General features: G+C 47.1%; 1 protein-coding gene across 1 annotated transcript in view; it reads left to right on the forward strand.

The window, feature by feature from the left end:
- HSPG2 (heparan sulfate proteoglycan 2) overlaps window positions 1-16,311 on the forward strand; it is a 310,894-nt gene that overhangs the window by 103,776 nt on the left and 190,807 nt on the right.

The following is a 16,311-nucleotide window of genomic DNA, read 5'->3' on the forward strand; positions in this document are numbered from 1 at the left end:
CCCCATCTCCTGAGATCTATAGTGACTCCTACACCGATATTACATTCCCCATCTCCTGAGATCTATAGTGACTCCTACACCGATATCACATTCCCCTTCTCCTGAGATCTATAGTGATTCCTACACCGATATTACATTCCCCATCTCCTGAGATCTATAGTGATTCCTACACTGATATTACGTTCCCCATCTCCTGAGATCTATAGTGACTCCTACACCGATATTACGTTCCCCATCTCCTGAGATCTATAGTGACTCCTACACCGATATTACATTCCCCATCTCCTGAGATCTATAGTGATTCCTACACCGATATTACATTCCCCATCTCCTGAGATCTATAGTGACTCCTACACCGATATTACATTCCCCATCTCCTGAGATCTATAGTGATTCCTACACCGATATTACATTCCCCATCTCCTGAGATCTATAGTGACTCCTACACCGATATTACATAGAAACATAGAATTTGTCGGCAGATAAGAACCACTTGGCCCATCTAGTCTGCCCCTTATTTTTTTATTTTTTTTTATATTATTTTTTATCACTAACCTTATTTGATCCTTATTTCTTTGTAAGGATATCCTTATGTCTATCCCATGCATGTTTAAATTGCTCTACTGTCTTAGCCTCTACCACCTCTGATGGGAGGCTATTCCACTTGTCCACTACCCTTTCTGTGAAATAATTTTTCCGCAAATTTCCCCTGAACCTCCCCCCCTCCAGTCTCAGTGCATGTCCTCGTGTCCTATTGCTTCTCTTCATTTGGAGAATGTTTCCCTCCTGGACTTTGTTAAAACCCTTCATATATTTGAAAGTTTCTATCATGTCTCCCCTTTCCCTTCTCTGCTCCAAACTATACATATTGAGATTTCTTAGTCTTTCTGGGTATGTTTTGTGATGTAGGCCATGCACCATTACATTCCCTGTCTCCTGAGATCTATAGTGACTCCTACACCGATATTACATTCCCCATCTCCTGAGATCTATAGTGACTCCTACACCGATATCACATTCCCTGTCTCCTGAGATCTATAGTGACTCCTACACCGATATTACATTCCCCGTCTCCTGAGATCTATAGTGATTCCTACACCGACATCACATTCCCCAACTCCTGAGATCTATAGTGATTCCTACACCGATATTACATTCCCCATCTCCTGAGATCTATAGTGATTCCTACACCGATATTACATTCCCCATCTCCTGAGATCTATAGTGACTCCTACACCGATATTACATTCCCCATCTCCTGAGATCTATAGTGACTCCTACACCGATATCACATTCCCCATCTCCTGAGATCTATAGTGACTCCTACACCGATATTACATTCCCCATCTCCTGAGATCTATAGTGATTCCTACACCGATATTACATTCCCCATCTCCTGAGATCTATAGTGATTCCTACACCGATATTACATTCCCCATCTCCTGAGATCTATAGTGATTCCTACACCGATATTACATTCCCCATCTCCTGAGATCTATAGTGACTCCTACACCGATATTACATTCCCTGTCTCCTGAGATCTATAGTGACTCCTACACCGATCTTACATTCCCCGTCTCCTGAGATCTATAGTGACTCCTACACCGATATCACATTCCCTGTCTCCTGAGATCTATAGTGACTCCTACACCGATATTACATTCCCCATCTCCTGAGATCTATAGTGACTCCTACACCGATATCACATTCCCCATCTCCTGAGATCTATAGTGACTCCTACACCGATATCACATTCCCTGTCTCCTGAGAACTATAGTGACTCCTACACCGATATTACATTCCCCGTCTCCTGAGATCTATAGTGATTCCTACACCGATATTACATTCCACATCTCCTGAGATCTATAGTGACTCCTACACCGATATTACATTCCACATCTCCTGAGATCTATAGTGACTCCTATACTGATATTACATTCCCCATCTCCTGAGATCTATAGTGACTCCTACACCGATATCACATTCCCCATCTCCTGAGATCTATAGTGACTCCTACACCGATATTACATTCCCCATCTCCTGAGATCTATAGTGATTCCTACACCGATATTACATTCCTCATCTCCTGAGATCTATAGTGATTCCTACACCGATATTACGTTCCCCATCTCCTGAGATCTATAGTGATTCCTACACCGATATTACGTTCCCCATCTCCTGAGATCTATAGTGACTCCTACACTGATATTACGTTCCCCATCTCCTGAGATCTATAGTGACTCCTACACTGATATTACGTTCCCCTGACTCCTACACCGATATTACGTTCCCCATCTCCTAAGACCTATAGTGACTCCTACACCGATATTACATTCCCCATCTCCTGAGATCTATAGTGATTCCTACACCGATATCACATTCCCCATCTCCTGAGATCTATAGTGACTCCTACACCGATATTACATTCCCCACCTACTGAGATCTATAGTGACTCCTACACTGATATTACATTCCCCATCTCCTGAGATCTATAGTGACTCCTACACCGATATTACATTCCCCATCTCCTGAGATCTATAGTGACTCCTATACCGATATTACATTCCCCGTCTCCTGAGATCTATAGTGACTCCTACACTGATATTACATTCCCCATCTCCTGAGATCTATAGTGACTCCTACACCGATATTACATTCCCTGACTCCTGAGATCTATAGTGATTCCTACACCGATATTACCTTACCCATCTCCTGAGATCTATAGTGATTCCTACACCGATATTACGTTCCCCATCTCCTGAGATCTATAGTGACTCCTACACCAATATTACATTCCCTGTCTCCTGAGATCTATAGTGATTCCTACACCGATATTACATTCCCCATCTCCTGAGATCTATAGTGATTCCTACCCCGATATTACGTTCCCCATCTCCTGAGATTTATAGTGACTCCTACACTGATATTACATTCCCCATCTCCTGAGATCTATAGTGACTCCTACACTGATATTACATTCCCCATCTCCTGAGATCTATAGTGACTCCTACACCGATATTACCTTCCCCATCTCCTGAGATCTATAGTGACTCCTACACTGATATTACATTACCCATCTCCTGAGATCTATAGTGATTCCTACACCGATATTACGTTCCCCATCTCCTGAGATCTATAGTGATTCCTACACCGATATTACATTCCCCATCTCCTGAGATCTATAGTGACTCCTACACCGATATTACATTCCCCACCTCCTGAGATCTATAGTGACTCCTACACCGATATTACATTCCCCATCTCCTGAGATCTATAGTGACTCCTACACTGATATTACCTTCCCTGTCTCCTGAGATCTATAGTGACTCCTACACCGATATTACCTTCCACATCTCCTGAGATCTATAGTAACTCCTACACCGATTTCTCTGACGTCCTAGTGGATGCTAGGAACTCCGTAAGGACCATGGGGAATAGCGGCTCCGCAGGAGACTGGGCACAAAAGTAAAGCTTTAGGACTACCTGGTGTGCACTGGCTCCTCCCCCTATGACCCTCCTCCAAGCCCCAGTTAGATTTTTGTGCCCGAACGAGAATGGTGCACACTAGGGGCTCTCCTGAGCTGCTTAGTGAAAAGTTTAGTTTTAGGTTTTTTATTTTCAGTGAGACCTGCTGGCAACAGGCTCACTGCATCGAGGGACTAAGGGGAGAAGAAGCGAACTCACCTGCGTGCAGAGTGGATTGGGCTTCTTAGGCTACTGGACAACATTAGCTCCAGAGGGATCGAACACAGGCCCAGCCATGGAGTCCGGTCCCAGAGCCGCGCCGCCGGCCTCCTTACAGAGCCAGAAGCAAGAAGAGGTCCGGAAAATCGGCGGCAGAAGACATCCTGTCTTCACCAAGGTAGCGCACAGCACTGCAGCTGTGCGCCATTGCTCCTCAGCACACTTCACACTTCGGTCACTGAGGGTGCAGGGCGCTAGGGGGGGGCGCCCTGAGCAGCAATAAAAACACCTTGGCTGGCGAAAATACATCACATATAGCCCCCAGGGCTATATGGATGAATTTTAACCCCTGCCAGATTACACTGAAAAACGGGAGAAAAGGCCGCCGAGAAAGGGGCGGAGCCTATCTCCTCAGCACACCATTTTCCCTCACAGCTCCGTTGGAGGGAAGCTCCCTGGCTCTCCCCTGCAGTCACTACACTACAGAAAGGGTTAAAAAAGAGAGGGGGGCACTAATTAGGCGCAGTATAAACAATACAGCAGCTATAAGGGGAAAAACACTTATATAAGGTTATCCCTGTATATATATAGCGCTCTGGTGTGTGCTGGCAAACTCTCCCTCTGTCTCCCCAAAGGGCTAGTGGGGTCCTGTCCTCTATCAGAGCATTCCCTGTGTGTGTGCTGTGTGTCGGTACGTTTGTGTCGACATGTATAAGGAGGAAAATGATGTGGAGGCGGAGCAAATTGCCTGTAATAGGGATGTCACCCCCTAGGGGGTCGACACCTGAGTGGATGAACTGTTGGAAGGAATTACATGACAGTGTCAGCTCTTTACAAAAGACAGTGATTGACATGAGACAGCCGGCTACTCAGCTTGTGCCTGTCCAGACGTCTCATAGGCCGTCAAGGGCTCTAAAGCGCCCGTTACTTCAGATGGCAAATACAGACGCCGACACGGATACTGACTCCAGTGTCGACGGTGAAGAGACAAATATGAGTTCCAGTAGGGCCACACGTTACATGATTGAGGCAATGAAAAATGTTTTACACATTTCTGATAATACGAGTACCACCAATAGGGGTATTATGTTCGGTGAGGAAAAACTACCTGTAGTTTTCCTGAATCTGAGAAATTAAATGAGGTGTGTGATGATGCGTGGGTTTCCCCCGATAAAAAAACTGATAATTTCTAAACAGTTATTGGCATTATATCCTTTCCCGCCAGAGGTTAGGGTGCGTTGGGAAACACCCCCTAGGGTGGATAAAGCGCTCACACGCTTGTCAAAACAGGGGCTCTACCCTCTCCTGAGATGGCCGCCCTTAAGGATCCTGCTGATAGAAAGCAGGAGGGTATCCTAAAATGTATTTACACAACATACTGGTGTTATACTGCGACCAGCAATCGCCTCAGCCTGGATGTGCAGTGCTGGGGTGGCGTGGTCGGATTCCCTGACTGAAAATATTGATACCCTAGATAGGGACAGTATATTATTGCCTATAGAGCATTTGAAAGATGCATTTCTATATATGTGTGATGCACAGCGGGATATTTGTCGACTGGCATCAAGAGTAAGTGCGCTGTCCATTTCTGCCAGAAGAGGGTTATGGACACGACAGTGGTCAGGTGATGCAGATTCCAAATGGCATATGGAAGTATTGCCTTATAAAGGGGAGGAGTTATTTGGGGTCGGTCTTTCAGACCTGGTGGCCATGGCAACAGCTGGGAAATCCACGTTTTTACCCCAGGTCACCTCTCAACATAAGAAGACGCCGTATTATCAGGCGCAGTCCTTTCGTTCCCATAAGGGCAAGTGGGCAAAAGGTTCCTCATTTCTGCCCCGTGACAGAGAGAGAGGAAAAAGGCTGCAGAAATCAGCCAGTTCCCAGGAACAGAAGCCCTCTCCCGCCTCTGCCAAGCCCTCAGCATGACGCTGGGGCTTTACAAGCAGACAGGGAGGCAGTTTTGGAAGCCATTCACAAGCTGTATTCCCAGCAGGTGATAATCAAGGTACCCCTCCTGCAACAGGGAAAGGGGTATTATTCCACACTGTTGTGGTACCGAAGCCGGACGGCTCGGTGAGACCGATTTTAAATCTAAAATCTTTGAACACTTACATACAGAGGTTCAAATTCAAGAGAAGGGGTCTACATGGTGTCTCTGGACATCAAGGATGCTTACCTTCATGTCCCAATTTACCCTTCTCACCAAGGGTACCTCAGGTTTGTGGTACAGAACTGTCACTATCAGTTTCAGACGCTGCCGTTGGATGGTCCACGGCACCCCGGGTCTTTACCAAGGTAATGGCCGAAATGATGATACTCCTTCGAAGGAAGGGAGTTTTAGTTATCCCTTACTTGGACGATCTCCTGATAAGGGTAAGATCCAGGGAACAGTTGGAGGTCGGTGTAGCACTATCTCAGGTAGTGTTGCGACAGCACGGTTGGATTCTCAATATTCCAAAATCGCAGCTGGTTCCGACGACTCGTTTTCTGTTCCTAGGGATGATTCTGGACACAGTCCAGAAAAAGGTGTTTCTCCCGGAGGAGATAGCCAGGGAGTTATCCGAGCTAGTCAGGAACCTCCTAAAACCGAGCCAAGTCTCAGTGCATCAATGCACAAGGGTTCTGGGAAAAATGGTGGCTTCCTACGAAGCAAGCCCATTCGGCAGATTCCACGCAAGAACTTTCCAGTGGGACCTGCTGGACAAATGGTCGGGGTTGCATCTTCAGATGCATCAGCGGATAACCCAGTCACCAAGGACAAGGGTGTCCCTCCTGTGGTGGTTGCAGAGTGCTCATCTTCTAGAGGGCCGCAGATTCGGCATTCAGGACTGGGTCCTGGTGACCACGGATGCCAGCCTGCGAGGCTGGGGAGCAGTCGCACAGGGAAGAAATTTCCAGGGCTTATGGTCAAGCCTGGAGACATCACTTCACATAAATATCCTGGTGCTAAGAGCCATTTACAATGCTCTAAGCTTAGCAAGACCTCTGCTTCAAGGTCAGCCGGGTTGATCAAGTCGGACAACATCACGGCAGTCACCCACGTAAACAGACAGGGTGGCACAAGAAGCAGTCAATGGCAGAAGCTGCAAGGATTCTTCGCTGGGCGGAAAATCATGTGATAGCACTGTCAGCAGTATTCATTCCGGGAGTGGACAACTGGGAAGCAGACTTCCTCAGCAGACACGACCTCCACCCGGGAGAATGGGGACTTCACCCAGAAGTCTTCCACATGATTATAAACCGTTGGGTAAAACCAAAGGTGGACATGATGGCGTCCCGCCTCAACAAAAAACTCGACAGGTATTGCGCCAGGTCAACGGACCCTCAGGCAATAGCTGTAGACGCTCTGGTAACACCGTGGGTGTACCAGTCAGTGTATGTTTTCCCTCCTCTGCCTCTCATACCCAAGGTACTGAGAATTATAAGATGGAGAGGAGTAAGCACTATATTCGTGGCTCCGGATTGGCCAAGAAGGACTTGGTACCCGGAACTTCAAGAGAGGCTCACGGAGGATCCGTGGCCTCTACCTCTAAGAAGGGACCTGCTCCAGCAAGGACCCTGTCTGTTCCAAGACTTACCGCGGCTGCGTTTGACGGCATGGCGGTTGAACGCCGGATCCTGAAGGAAAAAGGCATTCCGGATGAAGTCATCCCTATCCTGATCAAAGCCAGGAAGGATGTAACCGCAAAACATTATCACCGCATTTGGCGAAAATATGTTGCGTGGTGCGAGGCCAGTAAGGCCCGACGGAGGAATTTCAACTGGGTCGATTCCTACATTTCCTGTAAACAGGAGTGTCTATGGGCCTGAAATTGGGGTCCATTAAGGTTAAAATTTCGGCCCTGTCAATTTTCTTCCAGAAAGAACTAGCTTCAGTCCCTGAAGTGCAGACGTTTGTACTGCATATACAGCCTCCTTTTTGTGCCTCCAGTGGCACCTTGGGATCTCAATGTAGCTTTTGGGTTCCAAAAGTCACATTGGATTGATCCACTTAAAGATGTTGGCCCTGGCCTGGGCCAGGCGCGTGTCAGAATTGGCGGCTTTATTCTGTAAAAGCCCTTATCTGATTTTCCATACGGACAGGGCGGAATTGAGGACTCGTCCTCGGTTTCTCCCTAAGGTGGTTTCAGCGTTTCACCTGAGCCAACCTATTGTGGTGCCTGCGGCTACTAGGGACTTGGAGGACTCCAAGTTGCTAGACGTTGTCAGGGCCCTGAAAATATATGTTTCCAGGACGGCTGGAGTCAGAAAATCTGACTCGCTGTTTATCCTGTATGCACCCAACAAGCTGGGTGCTCCTGCTTCTAAGCAGACGATTGCTCGTTGGATTTGTAGTACAATTCAGCTTGCACATTCTGTGGCAGGCCTGCCACAGCCAAAATCTGTAAAAGCCCATTCCACACGGAAAGTGGGCTCATCTTGGGCGGCTGCCCGAGGGGTCTCGGCTTTACAACTTTGCCGAGCAGCTACTTGGTCAGGGGCAAACACGTTTTGCTAAATTCTACAAATTTGATACCCTGGCTGAGGAGGACCTGGAGTTCTCTCATTCGGTGCTGCAGAGTCATCCGCACTCTCCCGCCCGTTTGGGAGCTTTGGTATAATCCCCATGGTCCTTACGGAGTTCCCAGCATCCACTAGGACGTCAGAGAAAATAAGAATTTACTTACCGATAATTCTATTTCTCGTAGTCCGTAGTGGATGCTGGGCGCCCATCCCAAGTGCGGATTGTCTGCAATACTTGTACATAGTTATTGTTAACTAAATCGGGTTATTGTTGTAGTGAGCCATCTTTTCTAGAGGCTCCTCTATTATCATACTGTTAACTGGGCTTAGATCACAAGTTATACGGTGTGATTGGTGTGGCTGGTATGAGTCTTACCCGGGATTCAAAATCCTTCCTTATTGTGTACGCTCGTCCGGGCACAGTATCCTAACTGAGGCTTGGAGGAGGGTCATAGGGGGAGGAGCCAGTGCACACCAGGTAGTCCTAAAGCTTTACTTTTGTGCCCAGTCTCCTGCGGAGCCGCTATTCCCCATGGTCCTTACGGAGTTCCCAGCATCCACTACGGACTACGAGAAATAGAATTATCGGTAAGTAAATTCTTATTATTACATTCCACATCTCCTGAGATCTATAGTGACTCCTACACCGATATTACAATCCCTGTTTCCTGAGATCTATAGTGACTCCTACACCGATATTACATTCCCCATCTCCTGAGATCTATAGTGATTCCTACACCGATATTACCTTCCCCATCTCCTGAGATCTATAGTGATTCCTACACCGATATTACATTCCCCATCTCCTGAGATCTATAGTGATTCCTACACCGATATTACATTCCCCATTTCCTGAGATCTATAGTGACTCCTACACTGATATTACATTCCCCATCTCCTGAGATCTATAGTGACTACTACACCGACATCACATTCCTCATCTCCTGAGATCTATAGTGACTCCTACACAGATATTACATTCCCCATCTCCTGAGATCTATAGTGATTCCTACACCGATATTACATTCCCCATCTCCTGAGATCTATAGTGATTCCTACACCGATATTACATTCCCCATCTCCTGAGATCTATAGTGATTCCTACACCGATATTACATTCCCCATCTCCTGAGATCTATAGTGATTCCTACACCGATATTACATTCCCCATCTCCTGAGATCTATAGTGATTCCTACACCGATATTACATTCTACATCTCCTGAGATCTATAGTGACTCCTACACCGATATCACATTCCCCATCTCCTGAGATCTATAGTGACTCCTACACCGACATCACATTCCCCATCTCCTGAGATCTATAGTGACTCCTACACCGATATTACATTCCACATCTCCTGAGATCTATAGTGACTCCTACACCGATATTACATTCCCCATCTCCTGAGATCTATAGTGACTCCTACACCGATATTGCATTCCCTGTCTCCTGAGATCTATAGTGACTCCTACACCAATATTACGTTCCCCATCTCCTGAGATCTATAGTGATTCCTACACCGATATTACCTTCCACATCTCCTGAGATCTATAGTGATTCCTACACCGATATTACATTCCCCATCTCCTGAGATCTATAGTGATTCCTACACCGATATTACATTCCCCATCTCCTGAGATCTATAGTGACTCCTACACTGATATTACATTCCCCATCTCCTGAGATCTATAGTGATTCCTACACCGACATCACATTCCTCATCTCCTGAGATCTATAGTGACTCCTACACAGATATTACATTCCCCATCTCCTGAGATCTATAGTGATTCCTACACCGATATTACATTCCCCATCTCCTGAGATCTATAGTGATTCCTACACCGATATTACATTCCCCATCTCCTGAGATCTATAGTGATTCCTACACCGATATTACATTCCCCATCTCCTGAGATCTATAGTGATTCCTACACCGATATTACATTCCACATCTCCTGAGATCTATAGTGACTCCTACACCGATATTACATTCCACATCTCCTGAGATCTATAGTGATTCCTACACCGATATTACATTCCACATCTCCTGAGATCTATAGTGATTCCTACACCGATATTACATTCCACATCTCCTGAGATCTATAGTGACTCCTACACCGATATTACATTCCACATCTCCTGAGATCTATAGTGATTCCTACACCGATATTACATTCCCCATCTCCTGAGATCTATAGTGACTCCTACACCGATATTACCTTCCACATCTCCTGAGATCTATAGTGATTCCTACACTGATATTACATTCCCCATCTCCTGAGATCTATAGTGATTCCTACACTGATATTACATTCCCCATCTCCTGAGATCTATAGTGATTCCTACACCGATATTACCTTCCACATCTCCTGAGATCTATAGTGATTCCTACACCGATATTACCTTCCACATCTCCTGAGATCTATAGTGATTCCTACACTGATATTACATTCCCCATCTCCTGAGATCTATAGTGATTCCTACACTGATATTACATTCCCCATCTCCTGAGATCTATAGTGATTCCTACACTGATATTACCTTCCACATCTCCTGAGATCTATAGTGACTCCTACACTGATATTACATTCACCATCTCCTGAGATCTATAGTGACTGCTACACCGATATTACATTCCACATCTCCTGAGATCTATAGTGATTCCTACACCGATATTACCTACACCATCTCCTGAGATCTATAGTGATTCCTACACCGATATTACATTCCCCATCTCCTGAGATCTATAGTGACTCCTACACTGATATTACATTCCCCATCTCCTGAGATCTATAGTGATTCCTACACTGATATTACATTCCCCATCTCCTGAGATCTATAGTGACTCCTACACCGATATTACATTCCACATCTCCTGAGATCTATAGTGACTCCTACACCGATATTACGTTCCCCATCTCCTGAGATCTATAGTGACTCCTACACCGATATTACCTTCCACATCTCCTGAGATCTATAGTGATTCCTACACCGATATTACATTCCCCGTCTCCTGAGATCTATAGTGACTCCTACATACTGGAATTGCTCCTCTTCCCGAGGCCGCAGTAGTGATTCCCTGTGGTGTTATACATTATGTCAGAGGTTCCCAAACTGTGTGCCGTGGCTCCCTGGGGTGCCTCGGGACACTTGCAGGGGTGCCCTGGGTTGGTGGTCCAGGACCAATTCAAATTATTCATGGTCAATATAATAGGCAAAACTAGTGCTGGTGGCTGCCAGTCATAAAATATGTGGCCAAACAGAAGCAAATCCTGTCCCTCACCACACACTTGACCATAAGGATGACCTATAAACCCGATCTACTTAATGTAATATTTCTTTCTAAAGTTCTCAATAAGAAATTTTTGGCCTAGGGGTGCCGTGAAAAAAATTCTGATATTCTAGGGCACCGTGATTCCAAAAAGTTTGGAAACCACTGCATTATGTGAAGAGCTGGAGAGGGAAGGGGGGTCGGTAGTGATGATTGCTGGTAGAACATTTGGGGCTGGCCCAGCTGTGCTCAGCTGTGTGGGGTAAATGCTGGAACACAATGACCGTTCCCTGTGGATGGATTTGTTCTCTGGCAGCTGTGCTTACAGATCCTCCTCCTCTCTGCAGCGGATTATGGCTGTAGTGTGCGGCTGTGCGCAGGGGTCTGCGTTACTTGTCAGCAGTCTGTACATTGCTGGGACCAGGGTAAATTGGGAGTCTATTGTCCCGTGGGTAGGTATTGCATTCCCCATGTGTCCCTTTCTCACGGTCAGAGGCTGGGGAATAGACGTGGGCCTGTGTCAGGGTGGGAAGCGGGGAGAGCAGATGGTTTGGGTTAGAGTTAGACAATATGCTGCTCTGCAGGTCCCAGTAGTAATGATACATTCATCATCTTACTGATATCCAGGTGCGAGGGAGCGAGGCTCTGCTCTTATGTAACGCCTGCTGATCGCCTGTCACAGCTACAGTGTAGCCTGTTACACATCAGTAATGATATATTCAGGGGCGTATCTACCCTTTGGCCAGGATGGCACTCGCCAGGGGCGCCAGCAAAGGAGGTACATTTTAGAGGTATGTGTGGCGTATGTGTGGCTGCTGTGTACTGAGAGTTATTCTCTGATGGCGTATGTGTGGCTGCTGTGTACTGAGAGTTATTCTCTGATGGCGTATGTGTGGCTGCTGTGTACTGAGAGTTAGTCTCTGATGGCGTATGTGTGGCTGCTGTGTACTGAGAGTTATTCTCTGATGGCGTATGTGTGGCTGCTGTGTACTGAGAGTTATTCTCTGATGGCGTATGTGTGGCTGCTGTGTACTGAGAGTTATTCTCTGATGGCTTATGTGTGGCTGCTGTGTAATGAGAGTTATTCTCTGATGGCGTATGTGTGGCTGCTGTGTACTGAGAGTTATTCTCTGATGGCGTATGTGTGGCTGCTGTGTACTGATAGTTATTCTCTGATGACGTATGTGTGGCTGCTGTGTACTGAGAGTTATTCTCTGATGGCGTATGTGTGGCAGCTGTGTACTGAGAGTTATTCTCTGATGGCGTATGTGTGGCAGCTGTGTACTGAGAGTTATTCTCTGATGGCGTATGTGTGGCTGCTGTGTACTGATAGTTATTCTCTGATGACGTATGTGTGGCTGCTGTGTACTGAGAGTTATTCTCTGATGACGTATGTGTGGCTGCTGTGTACTGAGAGTTATTCTCTGATGGCGTATGTGTGGCAGCTGTGTACTGAGAGTTATTCTCTGATGGCGTATGTGTGGCTGCTGTGTACTGAGAGTTATTCTCTGATGGCGTGTGTGTGGCTGCTGTGTAATGAGAGTTATTCTCTGATGGCGTATGTGTGGCTGCTGTGTACTGAGAGTTATTCTCTGATGGCGTATGTGTGGCTGCTGTGTACTGAGAGTTATTCTCTGATGGCGTATGTGTGGCTGCTGTGTACTGAGAGTTATTCTCTGATGGCGTGTGTGTGGCTGCTGTGTACTGAGAGTTATTCTCTGATGGCGTATGTGTGGCTGCTGTGTACTGAGAGTTATTCTCTGATGGCGTATGTGTGGCTGCTGTGTACTGAGAGTTATACTCTGATGGCGTATGTGTGGCTGCTGTGTACTGAGAGTTATTCTCTGATGGCGTATGTGTGGCTGCTGTGCAGGGCTGTTTCTAGCCAATTTGGCTCCCAGTGCGAGATTTCAAAATGCCCCCCCCCCCCCTCATTAAAGTGGGCGTGGGCTTATTAAAATGGGCGTGGCCTCATCTAATATCATCACGGCCACCACAGGGAAAATAAATAAAATCTAATGTCACCATTTTACACAGTACGGCAGGCAGGTGTCCCCATTTTACACAGTATGGCAGGCAGGTGTCCCCATTTTACACATCACGGCAGGCAAGTGTCCCCATTTTATACATTACGGCAGGCAGGTGTCCCCTTATTACACAGTACGCAGGCAGGTGTCCCCATTTTATAAATTACGGCAGGCAGGTGTCCCCATTTTACACATTACGCAGGCAGGTGTCCCCATTTTACACAGTGCGGCAGGCAGGTGTCCCCTTTTTACACAGTATGGCAGGCAGGTGTCCCCATTTTATACACTACGCAGGCAGGTGTCCCCATTTTCTACACTACGACAGGCAGGTGTCTCCATTTTACACAGTACACAAGCAGATGTCCCTATTAAATACAGTGCGGCAGGCAGATGTCCCCATTAAATACAGTGCGGCAGGCAGGTGTCCCCATTAAATACAGTGCGGCAGGCAGGTGTCCCCATTAAATACAGTGCGGCAGGCAGATGTCCCCATTAAATACAGTACGGCAGGCAGGTGTCAAGTGGGGGGGGGGGGAGGAGAGAGAGAGACTACTTACATATACAGAACCTTCCCGCTCTTCGAAGTCGGGCCGCCTCACCTCCCTCGCGCCGGCCGCCTCCTCCTTCCAGGTAGTCTGCTCTTCCTCCATCATCCGAGTACTCCTGCTCAGGGTGCGTGGTTTCGCAGAATTACGCGATTGCGTCGTGACGTCATGACGCAATCGTGTCATTCCGCGAAACTCCGCCCCCCGAGCAGGAGTGCTCGGTAAGAGGAAGGAGGAGCAGACAAGGACACGCAAAGTGCCGCTGCGGGCGCCCCCTGCGGTTGCACGGCTCGCCCGCCGCAAGAAACTGCACTGCTGCTGTGTACTGAGAGTTATTCTCTGATGGCGTATGTGTGGCTGCTGTGTACTGAGAGTTATTCTCTGATGGCGTATGTGTGGCTGCTGTGTACTGAGAGTTATTCTCTGATGGCGTATGTGTGGCTGCTGTGTACTGATAGTTATTCTCTGATGGCGTATGTGTGGCTGCTGTGTACTGAGAGTTATTCTCTGATGGCGTATGTGTGGCTGCTGTGTACTGATAGTTATTCTCTGATGACGTATGTGTGGCTGCTGTGTAATGAGAGTTATTCTCTGATGGCGTATGTGTGGCTGCTGTGTAATGAGAGTTATTCTCTGATGGCGTATGTGTGGCTGCTGTGTACTGAGAGTTATTCTCTGATGACGTATGTGTGGCTGCTGTGTATTGAGAGTTATTCTGTGATGGCGTATGTGTGTGGCTGCTGTGTACTAATAGTTATTCTCTGATGGCGTATGTGTGGCTGCTGTGTACTAATAGTTATTCTCTGATGGCGTATGTGTGGCTGCTGTGTACTAATAGTTATTCTCTGATGGCGTATGTGTGGCTGCTGTGTACTAATGGTTATTCTCTGATGGCGTATGTGTGGCTGCTGTGTACTAATAGTTATTCTCTGATGGCGTATGTGTGGCTGCTGTGTACTGATAGTTATTCTCTGATGGCGTATGTGTGGCTGCTGTGTACTAATAGTTATTCTCTGATGGCGTATGTGTGGCTGCTGTGTACTGAGAGTTATTCTCTGGCGTATGTGTGGCTGCTGTGTACTGAGAGTTATTCTCTGATGGCGTATGTGTGGCTGCTGTGTACTAATAGTTATTCTCTGATGGCGTATGTGTGGCTGCTGTGTACTGATAGTTATTCTCTGATGGCGTATGTGTGGCTGCTGTGTACTGAGAGTTATTCTCTGATGGCGTATGTGTGGCTGCTGTGTACTGAGAGTTATTCTCTGATGGCGTATGTGTGGCTGCTGTGTACTGAGAGTTATTCTCTGATGACGTATGTGTGGCTGCTGTGTACTGAGAGTTATTCTCTGATGGCGTATGTGTGGCTGCTGTGTACTGAGAGTTATTCTCTGATGGCGTATGTGTGGCTGCTGTGTACTGAGAGTTATTCTCTGATGGCGTGTGTGTGGCTGCTGTGTACTGAGAGTTATTCTCTGATGGCGTGTGTGTGGCTGCTGTGTACTGAGAGTTATTCTCTGATGGCGTATGTGTGGCTGCTGTGTACTGAGAGTTATTCTCTGATGGCGTATGTGTGGCTGCTGTGTACTGAGAGTTACTCTCTGATGGCGTATGTGTGGCTGCTGTGTACTGATAGTTATTCTCTGATGGCGTATGTGTGGCTGCTGTGTACTGAGAGTTATTCTCTGATGGCGTATGTGTGGCTGCTGTGTACTGAGAGTTATTCTCTGATGGCGTATGTGTGGCTGCTGTGTACTGAGAGTTATTCTCTGATGGCGTATGTGTGGCTGCTGTGTACTGATAGTTATTCTCTGATGGCGTATGTGTGGCTGCTGTGTACTGAGAGTTATTCTCTGATGGCGTATGTGTGGCTGCTGTGTACTGAGAGTTATTCTCTGATGGCGTAGACCTATCCGATACTCCTGCCCGTTCTCCAGCCAGCGCCAGGCAGTGAGTGGATATACTATGCTTCATGCATGTTGCAGTGTATGGACGTCCGCCAATACTCCCACCGTGCGTTCCGCCGGTTCTATGGCCAGCGTAATGAGGTTCCGGTACAGATTTCAGAGGCACGGTGAAGGGTGTCAGGGTGTCACCTGCCAGTGAGTAGTATTGGGGTCACCCAGGAGGAGTAAGCCGGGTACAGAGCAGGATTCAGGTCTGGGTGCTAATGCTTTCACAGCTGCGGAATATGGTAACCATGCCGGAAGGAGATGTACTGAGACGCCCAGCAGCGACCTCGTAATTATCAACATCTGCATAACCAGGCGCAGAAACTGA

The sequence above is a fragment of the Pseudophryne corroboree genome, chromosome 10, assembly GCF_028390025.1.
Source record: "Pseudophryne corroboree isolate aPseCor3 chromosome 10, aPseCor3.hap2, whole genome shotgun sequence".
NCBI lineage: Eukaryota > Metazoa > Chordata > Amphibia > Anura > Myobatrachidae > Pseudophryne > Pseudophryne corroboree.